This window comes from Anolis carolinensis, chromosome 2 (assembly GCF_035594765.1).
Source record: "Anolis carolinensis isolate JA03-04 chromosome 2, rAnoCar3.1.pri, whole genome shotgun sequence".
NCBI classification, from domain to species: Eukaryota; Metazoa; Chordata; class Lepidosauria; order Squamata; family Dactyloidae; genus Anolis; species Anolis carolinensis.
The window spans coordinates 202,917,276-202,943,799 of NC_085842.1; the positions used below are offsets into that span (position 1 = coordinate 202,917,276).

The 26,524-nt window shown below is 42.5% G+C and overlaps 1 long non-coding RNA gene across 1 annotated transcript in view; it reads left to right on the forward strand.

Moving 5' to 3' along the window:
* The first annotated feature begins 16,629 nt into the window (after positions 1 to 16,629).
* Positions 16,630 to 26,524, forward strand: part of LOC134296485 (uncharacterized) — a 114,015-nt gene continuing 104,120 nt past the window's right edge. Inside the window, exon 1 of the long non-coding RNA XR_010003264.1 lies at positions 16,630 to 16,801. This is a non-coding gene — a long non-coding RNA (uncharacterized LOC134296485). The remainder of the gene's footprint in view (positions 16,802 to 26,524) is intronic.

Consider the following 26,524-nt stretch of genomic DNA (forward strand, 5'->3'; position numbering starts at 1 on the left):
GCAGCATTTTGGTGCTGATGTGCAGCTGCGGGAAGGGGTGACCGGCTGGTTGAGGATGCAAGCGGCAGAGTTTTGTGGGGAAGGAGTTGCCAAGTTCATTCATTGCTATGATAAGTACCTAGATTTGAATGGCGACTATGTTGAGAAGTGGTATTTGGGTGTGGCTTTCAACTGCATATGGTAAATGTTTTCTCCTATATTTTGTTCATTTTTAATTCCAAAACATAATCTACTTTCTGGATAACCCTCATACAAAAGTAGTAATAATAATAATACACTCTATTTATAGGAAGCCCCGGTGGCAAAGTGTGTTAAAGCACTGAGCTGCTGAACTTGCAGACCGAAAGGTCGCAGGTTCAAATCTCGGGAACGGATTGAGCGCCCACTGTTAGCTCCAGCTTCTGCCAACCTAGCAGTTCGAAAACATGCCAATTTGAGTAGATCAATAGGTACCGCTCTGGCGGGAAGGTAACGGTGCTCCATGCGGTCATTCTGGCCACATGACCTTGGAGATGTCAACGGACAATGCCGGCTCTCAGCTTAGAAATTGAGATGAGCACCAACCCCCAGAGTCAGACATGACTGGACTTGACATCAGGGGAAACCTTTACCTACTCTATTTATATTCCGCATTATCTTCCCGAAGGGACTCAGAGCAGATCACAGTACACATATAAGGCAAGAATTCAGTGCCTTTTACACAACAAACAACTACATACAATACACAAACAAGATAAAGGCTTTCCCCTTTTCATCTCCGGCATCTGGAAGCGATGCTCAACTCCGGCCATGGGGAGGTGCTCTTGTTCCATTTTCCATGCCGAGGAGCCTGCTATTCGTAAACATCTCAGATCTCTTTGCTGGCATGTCTGCGTATCTGCATGGGGAGCCCTTTAGTGTAAAGTCATTTTAGTGTCACCACCTCTGAGGGTGTGGTTCACATCTCCTGGACCCCATAGTGACACCACTGCTCTATCCTGCCGCATATGCTCTAGTTCTAAACTTCACAACAGCTTTAGAAAATAAGTCAGTATGACCGTAGAATCAAGAATGTTCTTATATTTGAGGTTCCCCCTTCTTCTTTATTATGTTTAAATGTGTCGGCACCAGAAAACAAAATTGCCTGCCTCTTGATTGATTTAAAAGTGTGGCACTACGGTACTAGTGTAGCCTATGATTTATCAGGATACTAAGCTTCGCAAAAGTCAATTGGCTGCTTCAATTGTTGTTTAGATGAGGACTTGATTTATAAAGAATAATTTTTAGTTAATGGTTGCCTTACATTATGTTCTACTGGTGCAATAAGGCAGATAGGATGAGAGCATTGCACACAGCTATAAACAACCTAATAGGTTGTGGCAGGATGTAAATGTAATCCTTCTAGATGAAGACTGGATTCACTTTGCGGTGATCCATAAAAGATGCTCGCAGGGGTATTTTACTAGTGGTTCAATAAAAGAACAGCTAAGCTACAAATTGGTGTTTTCTCCATACAAGATACATCTCAAGAGCTAAAAATGAAAACATAAAAGAGGAATTAAGCCCAAATATTAAACCTGCATCTCTATTACTTTTGAAGTAATTGCCCTAAACCTTTCTGTGTACCTCAATTATTCTTCACTCTTTCATTTATGGCCGTTCATAGAATTTAAGTTACTTAATGTCTAGGAAAGGAATATCATCTGGTGATGTGATTATACATTAAGCACAATTTTTTTAGTGCAGTACTTCAGAGAAAAGTAGATGACAGATTCAAAAGAAAAAGAACATCATACAAACATCAGAAATTTTTTAAAGAAAGAAGGATAGTGCTAAATGATTATAATTCTCTACACTGCAGAAAATTGTAGTGTCTGCAGCATAGCTATACAATTTTCTTTGTGTGTGCACACACACTTTTCAACTTGGAGCAGAGGTTGGAAAACTTTCAGGGCCCTTTCACATTATACCATTATAGCACTATGATATCACTTTAACTGCCATGGCAACATACTATGAAATCCTGTGATTTGCCAGTTGTTAGAAGATTAGAGGTCACTGGCTGAGAATGTATATGCCCTTCTCTCTCGGCATTTCATAAAATGGACAAATGGCAATTAAATAGAGTTATATTACTGTAACGATGTAGTGTGAAATTACTCCAGGTGCTATCCAATCCTGGAATTTATAGAGAACTCTGACGGTCCCACATCTACAAGTTTTGCCCCAGAATCTCCATGCCTTTCCAATGTAACTTCTTGTTTTGAGAAAAACAAGGCCTGTGAAATATCTCCAAATAGATTTGCCAAAATATACTGGAGACACTCTTGCATCATTCATAGCTGTTTCATAGGCTCAAATAAAAGGCCAAGGCAGATTGTCAAAGCATCCACAAATATTAAAGCCACTTGCTTCTTGCTATGAGCCTCACAGATTTTCAAAATATCCAAAAAGTTGCCCTTAAAGTGGGTCGGTTTCTTGCCATGCCGGCTCAGTGTTTCCCATCCAAGACAAGGAAGGTTGTCAGGGAAGAGTGAGTTCCAGATCTGACATGGCTTTCCATTCATGGCTATCAGTATTTTATGGTTTTCAAAATAATTGCTTTTGTTCTGATTGGCTCAAAGTGACAATTCATTCTCTCATTGGTAAGATGTACATTCACTGTTGTCATGTTTAACAGCTGTCATTGGTGGGTTGGTGGGAATTTTAATAAAGTTTCATTGGAGAATTTGAATTCATTGCTTCCTGGTGTCCCCTTTCCTTGGGTGCGGGCTTTCTGGGATAGGGAGTGGGTGTTGGTCTATTACAATGGTCCCTGATGGGCTATCTAGGTTAGATGGCCCTCAGATGACGGGGCTTCCTGTTGCCTCCTGAATGGGACAATGGAGAGCTGGGCTGTGGTGATGGGCTTTCAGATTACCTTAGATGGAATACTGCAATGCACTCTATGTGGGGCTTTCTAGTCCCAATTCAAAGTGCAGGTTATCACCTACAAAGACCTACACAATTCGGATCCAGCCTATTTTCGTGACTGCACCCTCCCCCCCTCCCATGAACCTGTGTGGGCTCTAAGATCTGCTGGGGAGGCCCTCTTCTTGGTCCCACTGCCGTCTCAAGCACAGTTGGTAGGGATGAGGGAGAGGGCCTTATCGGTTGTGGCCCTCTGGCTTTGGAACGCTCTCCCCAGTGAAATCAGTTAAGCCCCGACAATTCAATCTTTTTGGAGGGAGCTGAAGACATGGCTATTCAAGCAGGCCTTTGATAATGTTTAAGGTATCATCTATAATGGATGACCTAAATGGAGTTCTATCTTGACATTTTAATGCTGATATTTTAACCCGTCTTCTGGCTGGGATGTTAAACTTGGTTTGTATCAATTTTTTTTAATTGTAATTCTGTATTGTGTTTTATCATTGCATTTAACCTAATGTTCTAATTTTTGTTACTTGGTGCCGCTACTGATTTTGGTTAGTTTTTGCGTATTTTGTGTATTTTGCTTTGGACTGTGTTGCCTTGTAAGCTGCCCTGAGTCCTCTTATGGAGATGGGGTGGGCTAATAAGGTTGTTATTATTATTATTATTATTATTATATTATTATTATTATTATTATTATTAGAGATTTATTATGTCCCTGAACAATCAGCTGCTGACCGATGCTCGGACTCATTGTGCTATCTCAAGTAGATGAAAAAGAAGTTCCTTTGCCCTAATGTGACCTGCGTCTATTGTGATGTTTGTGAAAAGAAGAAAAACTACGTGAGGCTTCCCAGCTAGGGATTTCCTGCCTCTGATGTCAGGCATTGGAAGATCATCCATTTGAGCCCCATTTTCAGGGTCTCCAATTTTTTTATTTGGGTTTTCAGATAACAAAAACACATCTAGTATGGTTTCTTAGGTATCTCTTTGGTAGAAAACCTGCTTGATATTCATGTAAAATCATAGGCATATTAAATTTTTTTCAGCCTCAGAGAGAGGAAAAGGCAAACCCGGAAAATCTCTGAGGGCGTTGATGACAGCATGAAGGCACACAACAACAACAACAAAAACATAACCATTAAGGATTCAGATACCCTCTCCAGTTTTTAATCTGGTAATACTCTGAAAACTTCTAGAGGTATTCTATGCCATTTTTTCTTTGGGTAGTTTGTGTGTGTGTGTGTGTGTGTGTGTGTGTGAGAGAGAGAGAGAGAGAGAGAGAGAGAGAGAGAGAGAGAGAGAGAGAGAGAGAGAGAAAAGATGCAAGTTTGCACAAGTGACCTTTGAGGGCCCCATGCAGTCCCACAATCAGCCCTTTGCCCACCTGTCATATGGGCACATTCTATGGCATTTGTAATCCTACAAGGGTGAAAGAACAATTCTCTGTACCGTGACTCTGCATGTATGAATGTGAAAACATGTTTATCCATGCTTCACACAAAATGCAACATCAGCAGCAGCAGCAACAACAATACCACCATTTAATAAAACTAATAATAGCACTTTATTTATATTCCACCCTATCTCCCCAAAGGGACTCAGAGTGGATCACAGTACACATACACGGCAAACGTTCCATGTTGTTATGACAGACAGGACAAAACAGCCTAAAAGGAGGTATGTTGCATCGACATCCAGCTTTGGCGCCTTGGAGGTTGTACTCTGATCCATCCATAGGGGGTGCTGTCGCTTCATCCTTTATGACAAAGAAGCATCAGGACTTCTTCCTTTTGGTCATTGGGCATTTTCTGGTCTTTTTATGGTGTTGTAAAATACCTCCCCCATTTTTTAGCGGTACCTAATTTCTCTACTTACAGCTTTAAGATGTTTTCGAACTGCTTAGGTAAACAGTGACCTGGACTGACTGTTGGGTGCTCACTCGGACCCAGGGCTTCGAACTGGCAATCTTTCAGTTGGTAGATCTTATTGCTGCTGGTGATTTACCAGCTGTGCTAAAGCCCGGCACTTATAGGAGCTCATTTATTTATTTATTTATTTATTTCAAATATTTCTATCCCGCCCTTCTCACCCGGAGGGACTCAGGGCGGCGTACAATTGGCAACAATTCAATGCCGATAACATCATTAAAAACAACAACATATAAAAAATACAACCAATTAAATACAGTATAAAATATAAAACATAAAACGTGTTTAAAATCCGTTCGTCCAATATCCTCCAACTTTATCCATATAACAATCTGGGTCGTCTTTATCATTTATTCATTAAAAGCCTGGGCACAAAGCCATGTTTTTAAGGCATTTCGCATGAACCCCTTCTTCTCTTTAGAAAAACACTCTCACACACATGCACATATGTATGGAGAGCAAGACAAGAGACACACACATATAGATAATGCAAAAATGTACCAGAGAAAATGTACCTAAGAAAGCCAACGGGATTCTGGCCTGCATCAATAGGGGAATAGCATCTAGATCCAGGGAAGTCATGCTACCCCTCTATTCTGCCTTGGTCAGACCACACCTGGAATACTGCATCCAATTCTGGGCACTGCAGTTGAAGGGAGATGTTGACAAGCTGGAAAGTGTCCAGAGGAGGGCGACTAAAATGATTAAGGGTCTGGAGAACAAGCCCTATGAGGAGAGGCTTAAAGAACTGGGCATGTTTAGCCTGCAGAAGAGAAGGCTGAGAGGAGACATGATAGCCATGTATAAATACGTGAGGGGAAGTCCTAGGGAGGAGGGAGCAAGCTTGTTTTCTGCTGCCCTGGAGACTAGGACACGGAACAACGGCTTCAAACTACAGGAAAGGAGATTCCACCTGAACATCAGGAAGAACTTCCTCACTGTGAGGGCTGTTCGACAGTGGAACTCTCTCCCCTGTGGACTGTGGTGGAGGCTCCTTCTTTGGAGGCTTTTAAACAGAGGCTGGATGGCCATCTGTCGGGGTGCTATGAATGCAATTTCCTGCTTCTTGGCAGGGGGTTGGACTGGATGGCCCATGAGGTCTCTTCCAACTCTACGATTCTATGATTCTATGATTCTAGAAGACCTCTGTTTCCACCCTTTTTAATAAATAGATAAAATATTTTAAAAAATTAGAAGTCAGTTGTGATAGAAAGAAAGTTGAATCATTTTGCCACATATTTTAAAATAGCAGTGTTGCTCACTGCTGAGCTCATTTGTCTTCTCCTGCTTCTAGTTGTAGATCATGAACAACTGGAACGGTGAAGAGAGGCAATTAGAGGAGATGGCTAAAAGCCTTTTCTTCCTGAAGGCACAGATTCCATCTTTTGTCAATGCATAAAATAACCTTCTATAATAGCTGGACCTCATTGGAAGACTTTGCTATGTCCACCAAAATAGCCTGGATGAGCTACTTTCTTAACTGAAGGGCTATATCAATTAGTGTGTGTGTGTCTGAGAGGTCTAGGATATTTCTCCTTGAGCTATCTGATGTGAGGAACTGGCATTTTTGTTTTTCCAATGCATCAAGAACTGGAACCCTGTTTCTGCTACTGGATCATAATTGGTATTTCTCCTGACAGTGGTGCTCAACCTGGGTTCCCCAGATGATTTTGGCCTACAACTTCCAGAAATCCAAGCCAATTTACTAGCTATTAGGATTTCTGGGAGCCGAAGGCCAAAAACATCTGTGAACCCCAGGTTGAGAACCACTGCACTAGAAACTCTTCATGAACTGGCAGCTGATAGTCATGGATTGGAACCATTCCATGGACCACCATTTTGAGTAGTGTTGATCTAGGAGCTTCCCAAACATTTCATGTTGGTGACACACTTTTTAGACATTTATCAAACCTGAAGTTAAACCCACCACTTATAAGAGATATGGACATATACAAAGTGTATGGAGACACAATGAAAACCTTTCCTTTAGATTTTTAAAATATATAATTTATTGCTTTTTTCACATAGACTCAGAGGTCTCTGGTTATATTTGAGCAACACACCCACACACTGCAACTCACACACTAACACACTTGGAAAGCTCTGGTCTAGGGCATACCTGATTTAAAAATATAATGGAAAAACTGGACAGTATTAGAGTAATAAAAGATTTTAGTGGAACTGAGAATTCAAACTGCCCAAACGCCTCTCTGAGGTCAATACATAGCTGACTTCTCATTATCATGATAAATTGAAAAAGAACAATTTTATTTTCTAACAAGTTCAATAATTTTACCCCTGAGTATTATTTAGCAGTGTATTAGGCTAGCTGCTGTGCTGGTGATATGATACGCTGCTACTTTTGGATCCAAATATTTCCTTTAACTTGACCAAAGAAAATCCCTGTTAAGTTGCTATATTGATTATGTTTTTGCATTCTCATAGCATCAATTATGTTGTGACTACAGCTTCCACAAATTCTGCCATCCATGGATTCAACCATTTAAGGCTTGAAAATATTTTTAAAAAGCATTCTAAAATGCAATCCTTTATTTTGCTATTTTGTACCAGAGACAACATTTTACTACATCATCTATATCTATATATCTATATATCTATATCCATAATAAAAGTGAAAACCCTTATGTGTGTATGGCATGAGTGTCCGCTCACACAGACAGCCTCTGGCCTCCACAAACAGGCTATAGTTCCCAGTGCTAAGGAGCCACCAAGTCACTCCCTTCCACTAATATTTCGGTTACAGCGAGCGCCATAAACATGTAGCCCAAACCCTGCCAATGTCCTCCCCAAACACTACGGCCCACCACCCAAAGAATGCTTTCATTTAGGGACCATTACATCCTAGATTTTGCATTTTCCTCCACCACAGGCAGGCATACCAGGGTTCTCCATTGGTGTGGAATTTGCATGACCTGCCCTTCCCTTTCAAATCTGTCTGCATCACAAACAGAGCAGAACTGAGTGAGCAGCAACTATTTACTGGAGGAGTTTGGGGATTGACTCCACATGGTGGAAGTTGTAGTTCACCCTTCATCAAGTCAGAGCACTGTGACTCCTACTGGGGAATTTAGAGGAGTTGTAGTTCATCTACACCCAGAACACTATGAACCCAAACATTAATGGGTCTGGACCAGACTTGCCATGCAAACCTGATATGCCCAGATTTGAATACTGGTGAGTTTGGAGGGGAATTGTCCTGGACATTCGAGAGTAGTAGGTACTGGGATTCATAGTTCACCTGCAATTGACCCCCACCTATGATGGACCAGGACCAAACTTGGCACGCAGAGTCCCCATAACCAATAGAACACATTGGACAAGTTTGGGGAAAAGGGACTTATAGTTCACCTGCATCCAGAGAAACAGTGACCCCCACCGACAATGGACCAGGTCCAAACTTCGCACAGAGAAGCCTCATGACCAACTGAACATACTACAGGGGTTTGTGAGAATGGGCCTTGATTTTGGGAGTTGTAGTTCACCTGTATCCAAAGACCACTGAACCCAGCCAATGACGGATCTGGACCACATTTGGCACACAGACTCAACATAGACTACTGTGGATACTGACATGTTTTGGGACAATTGCCCCAGGAATCTGGCAGTTGTAGTAGTTCATCCCCATCCAGACTGCACTGCAGCCAGGCGATGACCAGCCAACAACAGATCTGAACCACACTTGGTACACAGACCCAAAATGGCCAACTTTGAATACTGGCAGGGTTGGGGGAGGATTGACCCATGATTCGGGGAATTATAGTTCACTCACTCCAAGCAGAATACATAACATTCAAAGATAAATAATGCCTTTTTCAAATAACCCGGTCACTGCCGGGTCCCCAAGCTAGTTCTATATAATAGGACCTGAGCATCCACGAATTTGTTTATACCAGGAGTGTCCTAGAACCAAATGTTAACAGATACCAATGTCTCAGTGTGTATTCCAACCAGTGTGCATTAAAGTGATGATCCTCTGCCATCAACATTTGTCCAAATGCCCGATCACCATCTTCCAAAGCAGCTACTTTACTCTCAACTCAATAATGGAAAACAGAATGTTGGTGGACAACAAAAGAGATTTAAAGATGGGTTGAAAGTGAACCTTTAAAATGTGCCATAAACACTGAGAACTGGAGAGCCCGGGCCCTTGAGCATCTAACTGGTGGTCAGCTGTCACCAACAGTCCTGCCATGCCCCATGAAGACCTTCAGTGTTTACCCCTAGTTAAGCCTTTTTTAGTTAGAGGGATTAATATTTTATGTACAGTTTCTGGGTGGGGGGGGGTGTCAGTCTAGACAGACTCTTTGCATTTGAAGCCTCTGTCACCTTGCCCATTTAAGAATCTCCTCAGGGGAAGAGCCTCAGGCAAGGCACTTCTGGTTCTTGGAAGTGTCAGCCTTTTTATGACTTGAAGGTGAAGAGAGAGGAAGGCCGGAAGGTCTACAAAATAGCATGTTCAGTTGGGAGCCATTTTCAAGTCCAGTCAGAGGTGTATTCAAGTCCAGTCAGAGTTAAATTTTGAAACCATCTTAGAGACAATGTGTTGTCAAAGGCTTTCATGGCCAGGATCACAGGGTTGTTGTATGTCTTTCGGGCTGTGTGGCCATGTTCCAGAAGCATTCTCTCCTGACGTTTCGCCCACATCTATGGCAGGCATCCTCAGAGGTTGTGAGGTAGGTACCTCACAACCTCTGAGGATGCCTGCCATAGATGTGGGCGAAACGTCAGGAGAGAATGCTTCTGGAACATGGCCACACAGCCCGAAAGACATACAACAACCCATCTTAGAGACAGTTGAACACCATACAAGAAAGAGACAATAAGAAGAAATAAAGATTCAAGAGCCTTGGTTCGTCCAGAACTGTGTATATCTCTCAAAGACTTTACCTTTCATCATATAAACTTTGTAGTTAGATTCAGGAGGAAAGTCCAAAATCCTTATCAATTAATAAATCTTGTTTGATTCAACTATATAGTCTCAGATCTGTTCCCTGCACAGCCAGTTCACCTTCCAAGTAGTTAAGATAGTGTGGGGGCAGAACAAGTTCTATGGATTTTGAGGAGGCACAAATGGCTGAAAGTGAAAAATGTGCCAAGAGGAAGGCGCATCAAGCAAACCCTTGTTGGGACTGCCTTCCATTTGGAGATCTATGTTATTGTGAAAGACCATGCGGATCCATAATAGATCTCTACAGTTGCTTACAGACCAATACTCTTCCATTAGAAGGCAATCATACTCTGCAATGAGTGATAGCCTATGATGATAAGTGCTAGTCCCATGAGTTACTACACTGGGTTTATTTTGTGTCAAAAGCATTGCAAAATAAATAAGTCTAAAACTGATAAAATAAAGGGATCACAAGCTGCTAAATAGATTTAGACCAAAAACGGGCAACAGCAACTGCATTGTCTGTAGCTTTAAACAGTTCTTCCTCTGTGCATGAGTCTGGGCATTGTGAGCAAGCATACTGATGCTGAGTTGTTTGTTCTGCTCCGCAGTCGCAAAAGGTGGAGAATTCTTCTACGGGGGACATGGAAAAAGCCTCCTCGAAGACTGAGTAAATACAGTTGGCGTCCCGTGGGCAACGTTTCTTGTAAATGGCCAATCTTTCCAACCCAAAAGCATTGTTTTATAACTGGAGTTATAACACTAGTTATGATTAGACAGAGTAAAGTGGACAGTGCAGGCCACAGATTTTGAGTGTCATGAAAGGATAGAAAAGTTACATGTTGTTCATTTTGTTTCATTGAGCATTTTTCTCCCTTATATGCCAAGATGGGGAGAAATGTTTGTGGGGTTTTCCTCCCTCAAGTGTCAAAATAATTTAAATCAGAGTACTTTGCTCTTTGAATGGGGTGAGTATAGCAGGGGGCATCACTAGCTGCTCTGCTTCAGGCAGCTCATCCTAAATGCTGCTGCATGTCGGCCGTCCGTCCTGTATTGTAAAATACCCATTGACTGCCAAATGTTGGAAATGTCAAATTTTGCATATCACCCAGGCTTGGAATAAGTACACAGCCTGACAGCTTCTATATAATAATCATGTTAGAATTCAAAGGGCAGAATTTGGAGAAATCTGTATTCGTGTTTCCATCTCAGCTTCAATTTTGCCAGAAGCATTTAGTCTTTGACAGTTATGATTTCATACTTTATACCTACCTTGAAGATCAAATTACAGAATTTGAGGTGAAATCTTATAAAGATCAAATTGAAAATGTGAATGACAAAATTAGAAATTCTGATCCCATCTTGCTCCGAAATTGACGTGTTAAATACAGGTAATGGTTAAATCACGTACAAACTTTTCCTCGCTTTAAAAATACTTTCACCCTTTCAGTCTGTCTTACACATAGTTTTTCTGATGAGGCACTAAATGAAGAGGACTGAGGAATGTTCGGTGAATTTATTCGTACAGACGCTAGCTCTTTATGTCATCACTGCTGTGTTTAGAGAGAGGAGCAGAAGTGGAGTTTACTGCCTGCTAAATACATGCTAACCCAATTAGCGCCAGTACAAAAACAATAACACATGGGCTGTGTGTGCTTTCACTGCAGAAATAGGAAGCAACAAGGCAGAAGCACCTGTGGTGCTTTATACGTGGGTGGGGAGATGCCTCCTTTTTCTTTCCTCTTTTCTTTCTTTTCTTGCAGTTACTTTTTATTAAGCAAGAACACAATGGTACAGAGGAAAGCATGGAAGCTATAAATATACCATCTGTTACAATGCCAGCTGCCAGTGAGTGACGAGTGTGGCGTTAGGGAATCTTGCTGCTATGGCTCTGACGTTGACTAATGTACATGACAACTCCTCCTCCTCCTAAGTCAGTAAAGAGCAGCAAAACTTCAGAAATGAGAGCTTTCAACTCAAAGCTTGGAAATGTTACTTTTTGGACTACAACGTCCAGAGTGCTGAGGGAGTGATTCTGGGAGCTGTCATCCAAAAACATAATATCTCCAAGCTCTGTTTCTTTGTTTACTTATTTAGTCTATTAGTTTAATTTATACCCCATTTTTCTCCAAATGTTGTTTATAACTTGGTTAACATAGGAATTCAGTGTTAGATGGGTGACAATCTCACTGAAGACACAGGTTTGTAGTTTGGATAGACTCCTTAACTCAGCTTTGAATCTGGTGAATTGTTTTAATGCCATAAATAGTTTGATTATATTTTAATGTACTGTATATACTTGAGTATAAGCCTAGTTTTTCAACCCTTTTTTGGGCTGAAAAAGCTCCCCTCGGCTTATACTTGAGTGAGGGTCCTGGCTGGCTTCTATTCAGGTCGGCTTATACTTGAGTATAAAGGTATTCAGAGTTAGACAGTCTTATTAAAGTCTTATTATTATCTTAAATTACAGTTTTATATAAATATTCAAAAACATTTAACCTACTGATGCCTCAAATGATGCAATTTTATTAATATCTATTTTTATTTTTGAATTTGACCCATAGCTGCTGCATTTCCCATCCTCATCTTATACTCGAGTCAGTAAGTTTTCTCAGTTTTTGTGGCAAAATTAGGTGCCTCGGCTTATATTCAGGTCGGCTTATACTCGAGTATATACGGCACTCTTTTTAATGTTTTTATTTATGTTTTGAAATTTGGAACTGCTTTGAGTCACAGTTTTGAACCTGGGACAGAATAATGGTAGGCATTGCATACTGAATCAAAATATCACTCCAGAGTTCACTGATTTAAAAAGTATCCTACATTTGGAACTGTTAGTGGCAGTGAAAATTCATTGCCAGGGCCGGCCGGAGATATTTTTTGATGTGAAGCGGGGGTGCTGAAAAGCGCCCCCGCCACCGGCGCCATGGCCCCGCCCAGCGTGCCCTGGCCCCGCCTCCCACGCTGCGTGGGAGGCGGGGCCAGGGCGAATAGTGAGGGGGGCGGGGCCAGAGTTGGCCCCGCCCCCGCCCAGCGTGCCCTGGCCCCGCCTCCCACGCAGCGTGGGAGGCGGGGCCAGGGCACGCTGGGTGGGGGGGGGGCGGGGCCAGAGTTGGCCCCGCCTCCCACGCTACCCCCGCTCGCCCGTCTGGCCTTTTGTAGCAGGCCAGACTTCAGCGGAGGTTCCTCCAGGCCGCAATCGCGGCCTGGAGAAACCTCCGCTGAAGTCTGGCCTGCTAGAAATGGCCAGACGGGCGAGCGGGGGTAGCGTGGGAGGCGGGGCCAGCTCTGACGCCGCTCCCCCCCCCCGCCCAGCGTGCCTTGGCCCTGCCTCCCACGCAACGTGGGAGGCGGGGCCAGGGCACGCTGGGCGGGGGGGGGGGGGCGGGGCCAGAGTTGGCCCCGCCTCCCACGCTACCCCCGCTCGCCCGTCTGGCCTTTTGTAGCAGGCCAGACTTCAGCGGAGGTTCCTCCAGGCCGCAATCGCGGCCTGGAGAAACCTCCGCTGAAGTCTGGCCTGCTAGAAATGGCCAGACGGGCGAGCGGGGGTAGCGTGGGAGGCGGGGCCAGCTCTGACGCCGCTCCCCCCCCACCGCCCAGCGTGCCTTGGCCCTGCCTCCCACGCAACGTGGGAGGCGGGGCCAGGGCACGCTGGGCGGGGGGCGGGGCCAGAGCTGGCCCCGCCTCCCATGCTACCCCCGCTCGCCCGTCTGGCCTTTTGTAGCAGGCCAGACTTCAGCGGAGGTTCCTCCAGGCCACGATTGCGGCCTGGAGGAACCTCCGCTGAAGTCTGGCCTGCTACAAAAGGCCAGACGGGCGAGCGGGGGTAGCGTGGGAGGCGGGGCCAGCTCTGAGGCCACTCCCCCCCCCGCCCAGCGTGCCTTGGCCCCGCCTCCCACGCTGCGTGGGAGGCAGGGCCAAGGCACGCGGGGCGGGGGGTGGGGAGCGGCCTCAGAGCTGGCCCCGCCTCCCACGCTACTCCCGCTCGCCTGTCTGGCCTTTTGTAGCAGGCCAGACTGCAGCGGAGGTCCCTGCAGGCCGCGATTGCGGCCTGCAGGGACCTCCGCTGCAGTCTGGCCAGCTAGGAAAGGCCAGACGGGCCAGGGCGCACTGGGCGGGAGGCGGGGCACCGTCAGGGCGGTGCCCCGCCTCCCGCCCAGCCTGACGGCGCCCCCCCGGGCCTGCGCCCGAGGCGGCGGCGTCAGGGGCCTCAATAGTGGGGCCGGCCCTGTTCATTGCTAAAGTTCCTCACAGGGTGATTTTTTTTTTTTAGCAAAATTGTTCCAGGGAGATAGCCTTTTCCTCCCTCTGAGACTGAGAGAATGAGACTTGCCCAAGGTCCACCCAGTGGGTTTTCTTGGCTGAGCAGGCATTTGAACCTTGTTTTCCAGAGTTATTGTCTGGCACTCAAATCACTACAGCATTCTGACTACAGAGCTGATCAAATTTTATCTTCTTCTTCAGACATAATGTGATTAGCACATGGTTGGTAACTTGAAGGATTCTTGACCTAACATCTCCACTGAAATAATAAATTTTGCTTTAGGGGAAAAAAAATTAAAACTTGCAGCAGAGAGGAGGTGGCATGAGGAAAGACTGTAGGACAGTGGTTCTCAACCTAGGGTTCCCAGATGTTTTTGGCCTCCCAACTCCCAGAAATCCTAACAGCTGGTAAACTGGCTGGGATTTCTGGGAGTTGTGGGCCAAAAACATCTGGGGACCCCAGGTTGAAAACCACTGCTGTGGGAGATCAGTGGGAGAACACCTGCTTTCCATGCAGGTTCAGTCTCCTATTGGTATATTTAGACCAGTGGTTCTCAATTTTGGTCCTCCAGTTGTTTTGGACATCAACTCCCAGAAATTCTAGCCTGTTTACCAGCTGTTAGGCATTGTGGCAGCTGAAGTTCAAAACACCTGGAGGGCCAAAGGTTGGGAACCACTGCTCAAGACTGAGCTAAGGAAGATCCCTGTCTCAGAGGTCAATAAAGAGCTGCCACTAGAGACTGAACATCACATGTTGCTGGACTGATTTAAAAATATACATTTTTATACACATCACCAAAGCCAATGATGAGGAGGCCCAGTCATGTTTTTTTTTTTTTGGGGGGGGGTACATATTTTTCTGATTCCTGGTTTAGATCAGGTGTCCTCAAACTGATGTTTTCCAGATGATCTAGACCACAACTCCCAATTCCTTAACACAAATGGAGGGCATCATATTGTGGGTTTAGTTGGATGTGCAGATGATCACACACTCCCATGCAATTAACACACTCCCATGCAATTACCAGGTAAATGATGATCTTCCATCCAGTTGCAATGACCAGTGCTGAACATCTAAATTTCCTCTGTCCTGGAACATGTATCTTTCCAGCTGAAAAGGCAATGAAGTTACCAATTCTAACTTCAGGGGCAGCAGTGAGGTATTGCCAGGATGATATCCATATCTCTGATGCATGTGTATACCTACTTTCCATATGTTTAAATTGTATACTGGGATAGACATTTTTGGTGTTGTCACAATGCCAGGCTCTGCTGGTACACAGGCAGAGGTGAACCAAAACAAACACCCAGCTTGGGTCGAACTGTTTAATTAAAGCAGCACTTACTGTCTGGCTGTTTTCAAAGTCCTAATGTAAAACATAAAGATAGCACTCAGCCACAGAATCAAAACAAAACTGATAGCAAATGCCAATGTGGGTACAAGAAGACACCATAGTCCAGTCCAATAGTCAAACATCGAGAGTTCAATGAGTAAAGTCCAAGGAGAAAGAGTCTATACCATAGTCAATGGCCAGTCCAGAGGTTCCAGAGTTCCAAGAGTTCAGGAGACAGACCAGGATACTGAAAATCCACAAACCTGGGGGAGGAACCAGCAGCATTCACAGCCAAAATAAAACAAATACTTTCCCCCCCAAAGATCATTCTTCAGGCTAGCTCCATATATCCAGTGCAACCCAGCTGCAACCTATCTCTTGCATTTCTCCACTCTGACTTGCTTTCACCTGTAACTCCTACTTACAGATTACTCAGCCCTGTAGAACTCAGACTTACATTAACGCTTTCCATCACCAACTGCTGAACATGATACATGACAGGTGTATTTTCCATGTATTTAAACTGAACAGTGGCATCAACAACTTTGGTGGATTCTGGGAAGCTTTTTTTCCCTCCAAGACCCTCCAAGAGGCAGCAGGATTGCAAAAAAATTCCTTCCCAAAGAGGAAAATTTTGAAGGAACCTTAGATCCATTTCTGGGTTTGAAAAACAGTGGGTATTTTTTAAGAAAATAGTGCTGGAAATGGATGGGCTGTGACCTATTTAAAAGATGAAATGTAATTCCTGGAAGTTTTTAGGAAAGTCGGTTTACTTGTTTTTGCCATTACAACGACAAGTTGTTGGGTTTTTTTTTCCTCCTTCTCTTCTGCGTGTATGTATGTAAATGAACAGCCATTACAAAATTCCATAAGTCTCTCCCATTTGTCAGTTCTAAAGGTAAAGGAAAAGAATGATCAGAAAAAGCAGCTCTTCTCTCTGCGTGCTACTCTCCCAACTTGTGTCTCCTGGGGATCCTTACTCTATTAAAACTACCTTGACACCTCCTATCATTTCGGGAAACTGAGAGTGTGACCAATATGCTTTTATACCTTGCAGCATCCCTCTGGTTCAGCCAACTGAGTTGCCATTGCCAAGGCACTCTGGGGATAATGTAGGAGAACAGAGAGCTGTTAGAAAATTGATCTATGCCCTTCCATTTATTTCAATTTTTCTGTCATTTAGCGAGTTTGGAAGGACACCCTGTGAGATTGAAAGCAAGGTCTTAGCACAGAACTGTTAAAACGTCCACCCGAGTGTTATATCACCGTAGGCTCTTGGTTTCACGTATGCATAGGAACATCAGGTTATTCACATATGCTTTTTTCAACAGTGCCCTGTCCAGAAAGAGAGCGATGGTCTCCCTCTGAATTGATTCAGACCTCGTTCTTCCCGCTTGCCTCATTCATCTAAGGCTGTAGACTGCTCCTGAAGCAAAAATGATTCAGCAACTTCTCTTAACAACGATGAAAAGGTCAGTGATTTGCAAAAATGGGAGCAGGTTTATATGTGGCCTCCTCCAAGCAGGGCTTTTTAAATTTGCAGGCTGTTGAGGCTCTCAATGTCAATTTGGCTCTGTTTCAAGAGAGGGAAATGGATGGGGATGGGAGGAGGAAGAATGACGCCTCAGACTGCCGCAGTGCCATAGCGAGGTTGCTGCATGCGTGGCGCTCCATAATGAAATGCACGCTGCTGGGTACAAATCACCATGTTTTTTTGGCTGGCCATTTTAGCCCATTGGCCTGATTTAGTTCCTCCTTTTAATTATTTCCTGTAGCTCCCCATTGCAAGAATGTGCGATCCCAAAAGGAATCACCGACAATCTTGCATTTTCTTAACTGTCTGCTCTTCCTGTTATATGTGTGTATAGAAAGAAAGAGGAGTCATTCATTTATTTCTGCCACATTACCCCTTCCTGGTTGTCACACGATCTTGTGATCCCACAATACCCAGTAGGGTATTTATCAGACATTTATAGTGTCAGCCTCAGGGTGCCTAATTAAGCAATAAATCGCCACTTAACTCCCCATAAGTAAATGCAGGACAGGATGAAGAAAGCTAAAAAGAGAGGGAGCCTAAATACTCTTAATATCTTGGCAAACTATGGGAACTGAACTACTGAAGAAGATAAAGGAAGGAAGATAATAATATAAATGAACAATTAAATAGTTTATTTATTTGACAGCTGCTGAACTTGCAGACCGAAAGGTCCCAGGTTCGAACCCCGGGAGTGGCGTGAGCGGCCGTGGTTAGCTCCAGCTTCTGCCAACCTAGCAGTTCGAAAACATGCCAATGTGAGTAGAACAATAGGTACTGCTCTGGCAGGAAGGTAACGGCGCTCCATTGCAGTCATGCCGGCCACATGACCTTGGAGGTGTCTATGGATAACGCCAGCTCTTTGGCTTAGAAATGGAGATGAGCACCAACCCCCAGAGTCAGACATGACTGGACTTAACGTCAGGGGGAACCTCATTTATTTGAATTAACTTGAAAGATTTCTTCACTATTATATGCTAAGATACAGTAGAGTCTCACTTATCCAACATAAACGGGCTGGCAGAACATTCGATAAGCGAAAATGTTGGATAATAAGGAGGGGTTAAGGAAAAACCTATTAAATGTCAAATTACATTATGATTTTAGAAATTAAGCACCAAAACACCATGTTTTACAAGAAATTGACAGAAAAAGCAGTTCAATACCCGGTAACGTTATGTTGTAATTACTGTATTCACGAATTTAACATCAAAACATCAAATGTATTGAAAACATTGACTACAAAAACATTGACTACTTAAAGGCAGACTGCGTTGGATAATCCAGAATGTTGGATAAGCTAATGTTGGATAAGTGAGACTCTAATGTATTGTTAAACAATTGAAATTCTGTCTGATCTTGGAAGTGAAGCAGGGTCAGCCTTGGTTAATTCTTGGGTAAGAGACCCACCAAGAAAACCCAGGTGCTCTAGAGCAATGGTTCTCAACCGTCCTAATGCCCCGACCCTTTGATACAGTTCCTCATGTGGTGATGACCCCCAACCATAACATTATTTTCATTGCTACTTCATAATTGTAATTTTGCTACTGTTATGAATCGTAATGGAAATATCTGTTATGCAGGATGTATTTTCATTCACCGAATAAATTTGACACAAATACCCAATACGGCCAAATTTGAATATTGGTGTTGGGGGTGTGTGTGTGTGATTTTGTCATTTGGGAGTTGTAGTTGCTGGGATTTATAGTTCATTTACAATCAAAAAGCATTCTGAACTCTGCCAATGATGGAACTGAATCACACTTGGCACACAGAACTCCCATGACCAACAGAAAATACTGGAAGGGTTTGGTGGGGCATTGACCTTGAGTTTGGGAGTTGTAGTTCACCTACATTCAGAGAGCACTGTGGACTCAAACAATGATGGATCTGGACCAAACTTGGCATGAATACTCAATATGCCCAAATGTGAACACTGGTGGAGTTTGGGGAAAATAGACTTTTACATTTGGGAGTTGTAGTTGCTGGGATTTATGAACCCCACCAACAATAGAATTGGGCCAAACCTCCCACACAGAAGCCTCATTACCAACAGAAAATACTGGTCTTTAATGACCTCACTGACACCCCTTGGGTCCCAACCCCCAGGTTGAGAAACACTGCTGTAGAGAAAGGAGTGACAAAGCTACCTATGAGTATTCCTTGCCTAAGAAAATTCAAAGAAATGAGGTTGCCAGAAGTTGCCAGAGGTCTTGAAGATACATACATACACATACAGTCCCTCCAAGCTGCTCGTCCTCAGGAGGAGATTTAAGAGGTGTCGCCATCTGAGCACTTTGCCACAAGACAGCCAGACTTGATCTTAAGAGCTTTTTTTATTGATAATCAGTCTCAGGGCAAAACCCAGATTAATGTATAGATTTTGGTTCACATTGTACATTTCCAGGAGTAATGGACCCCTGTGTTTCCCAGTGGGTGTTATGCAAGCCTTCTGTGTGACTTGGCAGTTTGGAACAGCACAGATTGTTGAAACGAACTGCATTCTGTATCAGCTACTCTTCCCACTCCCCTGTATAGAAAAGGCTTCTGGCTAGAGTTGAGGCTGCACTAGTTGAAGTTGCATGCCCTCTTCTTACAGATAAGAAAGGTGTATTAAATCTACGGAAGCTGGTGTGTGCTTCCTGTGTTTTCTTGATATGAATTCCAACCAGTTCATAACAATGTTCCAGAACTTGGCAAACTTACTTTTTTGGCTACAGTTTCCAGGAGCCAGTGTGATTGCTTTGGAGTTCCAAAAAGCAGCTCTCCCAAGATGTGCAGTGGCTGGAACAATATATGTGGACATTCCCATAGAGGAAGGATAAACAAGGCCCCTTCTGCACTGCGATATGAAATCCAAATTATCTGCTTTGAACTGGATTATATCACAGTATATATGGTCCGCGGCATCACCTTTACTACATCGTTGCAATGATAGTGACTGGTCTTGCAAAGCCCTCTTATAATGTCGAGGCAACAGCGATGTTGGGAGGGGAAAGGTTGAATTCCCACGAAAGGCATGACAACGAGCCTCATGACTGCAGCTTCTCTTCCTCCTCGCCCTGAGCGAAGCCATTCCATGTGGCGCCTGGAATGGAGGCTCTTTGGTGTCTTCATTTTTAGGCCTGGTCATTTGGAGTGGTGATTCAGAAAATTGCATTGGCTAGACCACATCAGCTCTAGATTATTAAATATGGTTCTCTGTGAGCGAGCAGATGGCAACTACTGGATGGCATATGTTTTCTATCATTAACTAGAGCTGATGTGGTCTATCCAATGCAATTTTTTGAATCAGCACCCAAATAACCAAATCAAATCTTAACTTGATGAAAAACTGTTTTGTAACCGTTGTTGTCGAAGGCTTTCATGGCCGGGATCACAGGGTTGTTGTATGTCTTTTGGGCTGTGTGGCCATGTTCCAGAAGTATTCTCTTTGTAACCCTTTTGGTACTAATGTTGGAGGGTGGCCAAAGTGGTCCCAGGACAAATTGGTTCCTAGTCAAGGTGGTCCCTGGTCAAAAAAAAGGTTGGGAACCACTGCTGTACAGGGAAACCAGATGGCTCAGTTTCCATGCCTTACTCTGCTTCATGTCTTCATTGGTCTCCTCCATACCTCTGAGTGAAGGCTAATGTGAATGGTTGAAATAGCCTCAAGGGACTGGAAGCAAGCCAGGTAAATAGTCAGGCACCACTAGTTGGCAGTGCCACCTCTAACAGTACCATATTGCCCAAAATCTTAGATGAAAACTGAAACACATGAAGCCAAGCAACATCAGAGTCTGGTCAAGGTGCCAAGAGTTAATAAGAAATAACAGCCAAAGCAGTAATTGTACAACAGAGGAAATAGCTTTCTTAATATGATATCCTAAGGGGTGAATAGATGAAGGCAAGAACTGATGTCTCAATAATGCAGTTAGACTTCACAGTGTTGGTCTTAGCAAAGGGCAGGATTCCTCTTCTGAAGTGTTTTTGCTCAGAGACCCTATAAAAGAAAGCAGTCATCCTCTCTCCAGTTGCTGTCTTCCCCAGGACCACGATATGGGAGCTAATCATAAAATGTTGTGCTGCGGTAGCTAGGCTTGTGAGCAGCTCGGAGGTGTCGCTTTCTTTTCCCTGATACCTCCCCCTCCCCTGTATTGCAGGTTGGAATTAAAGTTGTGTAGGCTGCTGCATTTTCTCTGCTGTCGACAACAAGAGCTATGTTTATTGAGCCTTCCTGCTGCTGAATACTAATGACCTGCTGCAGGAGCCCTGCAGACTGAAGGTCTCTGGGTAGGAATCTCATCTAAAGAAGCTGAGAAAATACAAACTCCCCCCTCCTGAATGCGGGCTGATAGAAAGCACAGTGCAACAGTACTGCATACAGTGTTTTGTGCCAGAGTTGTGTCCCACCCCAACCCCAAACATGTAGCTCTCATTTATCTTGGAAGCAAGAGGGTCCTACACAGACCAAGGAAAAAGTATCTCACACAAATAAATCATTGGCGATTTTGCTAGCTAGGGTGATACTTGCTAGTTCAAGTGGTCTTTTGATAAGGATCTCATTCTTTAAGGTGAAATCTATCAACCTAGATAGTCCATCAACCCCTGCTCATAGCCAGTACAACATCCATGAATAACACATGCAGAGGACAAGAAAGATAGTTGTTTTCATGCCTTGCTTATGTCATGGACCATATGCAGCTCTTGCCTATTTTTTTAATCTCCAGGTTATTCTGTATGCCCCTTGACCAGAGCTGTGTGTCAGCACATTAGTGAGTCAGCTGTAGTGTGTAGGTGTGTCGCACAAATGTAATGAGAAATGACTAAAATTGGAAAGGGGGAATCAGTTGGAACAATGTGAGAAAGTGTGGATAAAGAATTTAAAGTTTACTTTGAGTAATGATTTGACAGAAAACTTTTATAAGATGATATTAGGTAGCATTTGACAGCAAAGATTCTAAGGACTTCATCACAATGAAACAGGGAAGTGTTTGGTAGAGTAGAGCTCAGTCAGACTTCATGTTGAAATGAAACGGATGATTTCCCAACCTTCATCACACTGTTAAATCTATCAGTTGTACTCAGTATTCTTTCAGTTGATTTGCCATCACACTGTAGAGATTTGGCCCGACCCACCATCCCTCTCCCCATGTTCTTTGTTGAAAAAACCCTTCTCTCTTTAAAATGTTACCTGTTAGGTGTCTTCAATTCCCTTCAATCTAGTCTCTCTCTCTGCTGCTCCACTGGGAAAGAAAGAAACGAAGGAGGGGAGGGAGGGAGGGGAGGAAAGTGGTGATGTACTTTCCTTCTCCCTCTCGGCTGCCTCACAGAGAAGGGTGTGGACCTTGGGAAACTATAACTCCCATGACTGCATAGTATGAAACTATGGTATTTAAAGTAAGGTCCAGCTGCATTTATTTCACAGTGTAGCTGCACCAAGAGAAGGTTCATGGAACTTGGGAAACTGCAATTCCCAAAACCATCTCATGGAGACATGGCATTTAATGTAAGGCCCAACTGCATTCATTCCACAGTGTAGATGCACCCAGAGAAGGGTATGGACCTTGAGAAACTATAACTCCCAGGAGGACTTCATCGCACGGAGCCATGGCATTTAAAGTGGGGTGCAAGGGCATTCATTTCATATTGTAAATGGGTCCTTAATGCATTGATTCTCCAGTGCAGATGCAGCCAGAGAAGGGCATGAACTTTGGGAAACTATAACTCCCAGGAGGACTCCATCGCATGGAGCTATGATATTTAAAGTGAGGTCCAAGAGCATGTAATGAGATCCTTAATTCCCTTTTGTAGAGTCTGCTGAATTTTATCTTACAGTTTGTATATTTTGTTCAGACTCTAATGTTCTAATGTTTTATGTTGATATTTTATGCTGGTTTGTATGATTATACTATTTTACCTGTTTTACATTGGTTTAATTATGCTGTATTTTATTGTATTTTGGAACTGGGCGTGTCCCCATGTGAGCCGCCCCGAGTCCCCTCTGGGGAGATGGGAGCGGGATATAAAAATAAAGTTATTATTATATTATTCATTCCATAGTGTAAATGCACCCAGAGAAGGGTATGGACCTTGGGAAACTATAACTCCCAGGACTGCACAGCATGGAAACATGGCACAATAAACTTTCTCTAACTTTCCTTAACAAGGGTATCTTGGCTCCTCCAACAATTTCCCCTCCCACAAATTGGGAAAACGTCTCATTTTAATCCTGAGAGCAACGAATGCCATCACATTAGAGAATTGGCCATTCATCTGGATCATTCCCCAAAAATCAATTTTCTCACCACCTCCTGAAATGTTTGAAAAGAATGCTCTATCCTACACTTGAACACAACCTAATGTGATGAACACAGAGGGTTACCAGATTTTAAGTGTAGGACATGGTGAAATTTAATAAATGTGATGAAGTGCTAAGTTGTACAAAGGCAGATCTAGTACAAGTGAGCATAATATTGGGACATTTTATGATATTCAGAAAGATCCATTAATAGGGGTTTGAGGAAAGTTGATGTAAGCATCTCCAAAGAGCAATCCAAGGTTTAAAGGATGTGAAAGTTAAGTGGGAGCAGTTTAGATCATGGTGGGAATTGTGGGAGTCTTTATAAACTGTGAGACTGCAGCTCCCATCACCCTAATCCATATAACCAATGGCGAGAACTCTGGGATTTTTGATTGAACTACAGGGCGCTTTCAGACAGCACTAAATCATGGGTTTTAAACAGGGGCAAAAATCCCAGGACTTTAGAAGAGATCCACATACAGGCATTAGTCCTGGGATTTCTGCCTCCGTTGTCCAGACTTGCTGCTTTATTCCGAGATTTAGAGGCTCCCAAGATGGCCGATGTGACACTTCCGCCGGAAACCTTGGCAGCTTTTTTTTTTTAAGCCCTGTGATGCGGATATACGGATATGCGGATCTTGGCAAAAGTTCTGTTCTTTGTCCTGGCCAGAAAAACTGTGCCCTCCAGATGTTTCATGAAGTATCTGCCACACAAACAAATCTAATGGCACAAGTAAAAAAACTAAGAGTAAAAATTACGAAAAATCAAGAGTACTCCCAAGCAACTTCAAGAGCCTAAAGGACGAATTTGACCTCCAGGATGCTTGGCGCTTTCACAATCCAGATACGCAGGATTATACATTTTATTCAGACAGGCACAAGACCTGGGCTAGAATCGACATGATTTGGCTTTCTAATTCACTATGTACCAAATTAAAAGAGATCAAAATACACCCCAGAGATAAATTGGATCACTGTCCCATAACAATGAGTATAAATAAACCAAAAAGGAATTTTAAATGGAGAATGGATGAGAACTTATTAAAACTGGATGAAGATATTAAGAAAAATAGAGAATTAGCAAAAGAGTTCTTTTTAATGAACAATACACCAGACATTAAAGAACAAATAATATGGGACACATTTAAAGCAGTGCTTAGAGGATATTTAATACAACAAAAATCGGAGAAAAAGAAGAAGAAGAATAAAGTTATTGATAAAATAAAAAAAGAAATAGAAAGGCTGGAAAACAACTTGAAAAGTGATCCGTCAAATATGGGAACATTAAAAGACTTAAGCAATTGGAAAAACAGAAAGACACAAGAGGAATTGGAAGAAACTGCTAAACAATTAAAATATATAAAACAATACAATTTCAAAAACGCGAATAAACTGGGCCCTTGGCTGGCAAGGAAATTAAGGAAGAAAAAACAACAACAATATATAACCAAAATAATCAAAGATGGGAAGGTACACGTGTCGGATGAGGAGATCCTGATAGCATTCAGAGAGTTTTACACCAATTTATATAAAAAAGAAGAAATAGACCCAGACAAAATATCTCAATACCTAGGTGAACTCCGTCTATCAAAAATAACAGACCAACAAAGAGAGTTACTAAATAAAGAAATTACTTTGGAAGAAATTAAGAATGCATTGAAAGTAATAAAACCGAATAAAGCTCCGGGACCGGATGGCTTCCCAGTGAGTTTTTATAAGGCACTACAAGAAGAGACTCTACCACATTTACACAAAATTATGAACAAGGCATTGGAAAATGCAGAAATTCCCGAAACGTGGTCCCAAGCAGAAATAATAACCATTCCTAAGGAAAACAGCGACATGACAGACATGAGGAACTATAGACCAATTTCTCTACTAAATTCAGATTATAAAATTTTTACAACAGTCCTTGCAAAAAGATTCAAGGAATTCTTACAAATTTGGATTGGACCAGACCAGAAAGGCTTTTTACCAGGAAGAAATATATGTGAAAACGTAAGATGTATGGTTGACATTATCGAATATTATGATCTACACTATGAAAAAGAGGCAGCCTTACTCGCGATTGACGCAGAGAAGGCGTTTGATAACTTAAATTGGACCTTCTTTAAATTGTTAATGAGGGAAGTAGATATTGGTCACCAATTTTTAAATGCCATTGAAGCAATTTATTGTAAACAAGTTGCTAAATTAAGCATAAACGGCCAACAATCCAGTAATATTGTAATTGAGAAAGGAACGAGGCAAGGATGCCCTCTCTCACCCCTCATTTTTATTTTTGCATTGGAAACGCTAATTAGAAATATTTGTAATGACAAAGAGCTAAAAGGAACCAAGATAAAAGGTCAAGAATATAAAATTCGAGCCTTCGCTGATGACATAATTTGTATAATTGAAGAACCGAAAAATCAACTACGTAATTGGATCCAGAAAATAGAAGATTTTGGCAAATTAGCAGGTTTCAAAATAAATAAAGTAAAATCAAAAATTTTAACAAAAAATATTACAGAAAAAAACAAAGGAAAACTTCAGGAAATATCCGGCATAGAAGTGGCATCTAAACTAAAATACTTAGGTATTACGTTAATGGCGAAAAACGCCCAACTACTGAAAAACAATTATCAAGCAAAATGGAAGGAAATCCAAAAAGATTTGCAACAATGGAAATTCACTAATATATCACTATTAGGACGTATTGCGGTAATTAAAATGAATGTTCTGCCGAAACTACTATATCTCTTTCAAAACCTACCAATTATAAGGAATTTTAAAATTTTTAGTGATTGGAATAAAGAAATAGCAAAATTTATATGGAAAAACAAAAAGCCTAGGATTAAATATGTGATGATGACCGATTCTAAAAACAGAGGTGGATTTGGCCTCCCAAATTTGAAATTATACTATGAAGCTTGTGCTTTAAAATGGGCCAAATCATGGGTGAATTTGACGGATGAAAATATTTTAGTGCTAGAAGGATTCGACTTAAGAAGAGGGTGGCATGCCTACTTGTGGTATGGTAAAAGATCGGTGGAAAAAAACTTTGGGAACCATTTCATTAGGGCTTCATTGCTAAAAATTTGGGAGAAATATAAAGGATACTGGTATAGCAAAGTACCATTATGGGTGTCGTCATTGGAGGCTAATCAGAGACATATATTGGGTTGGAAAAACTGACCAACATACAAAGATCTATTAAATAAATCAAATGGCATGTATATATTAAAATCTTTGGAAGAGGTGAAAATTAAATTTAGAAATATATCATGGTTCCAATATGCGCAAATTAAAGATCAATTTATAAAAGACAGGCAATTGGGATTTTGTGAAGCGGGGGAAAGATTGGATAAATTGTTACCAATTAAGAAAAAGGAAATA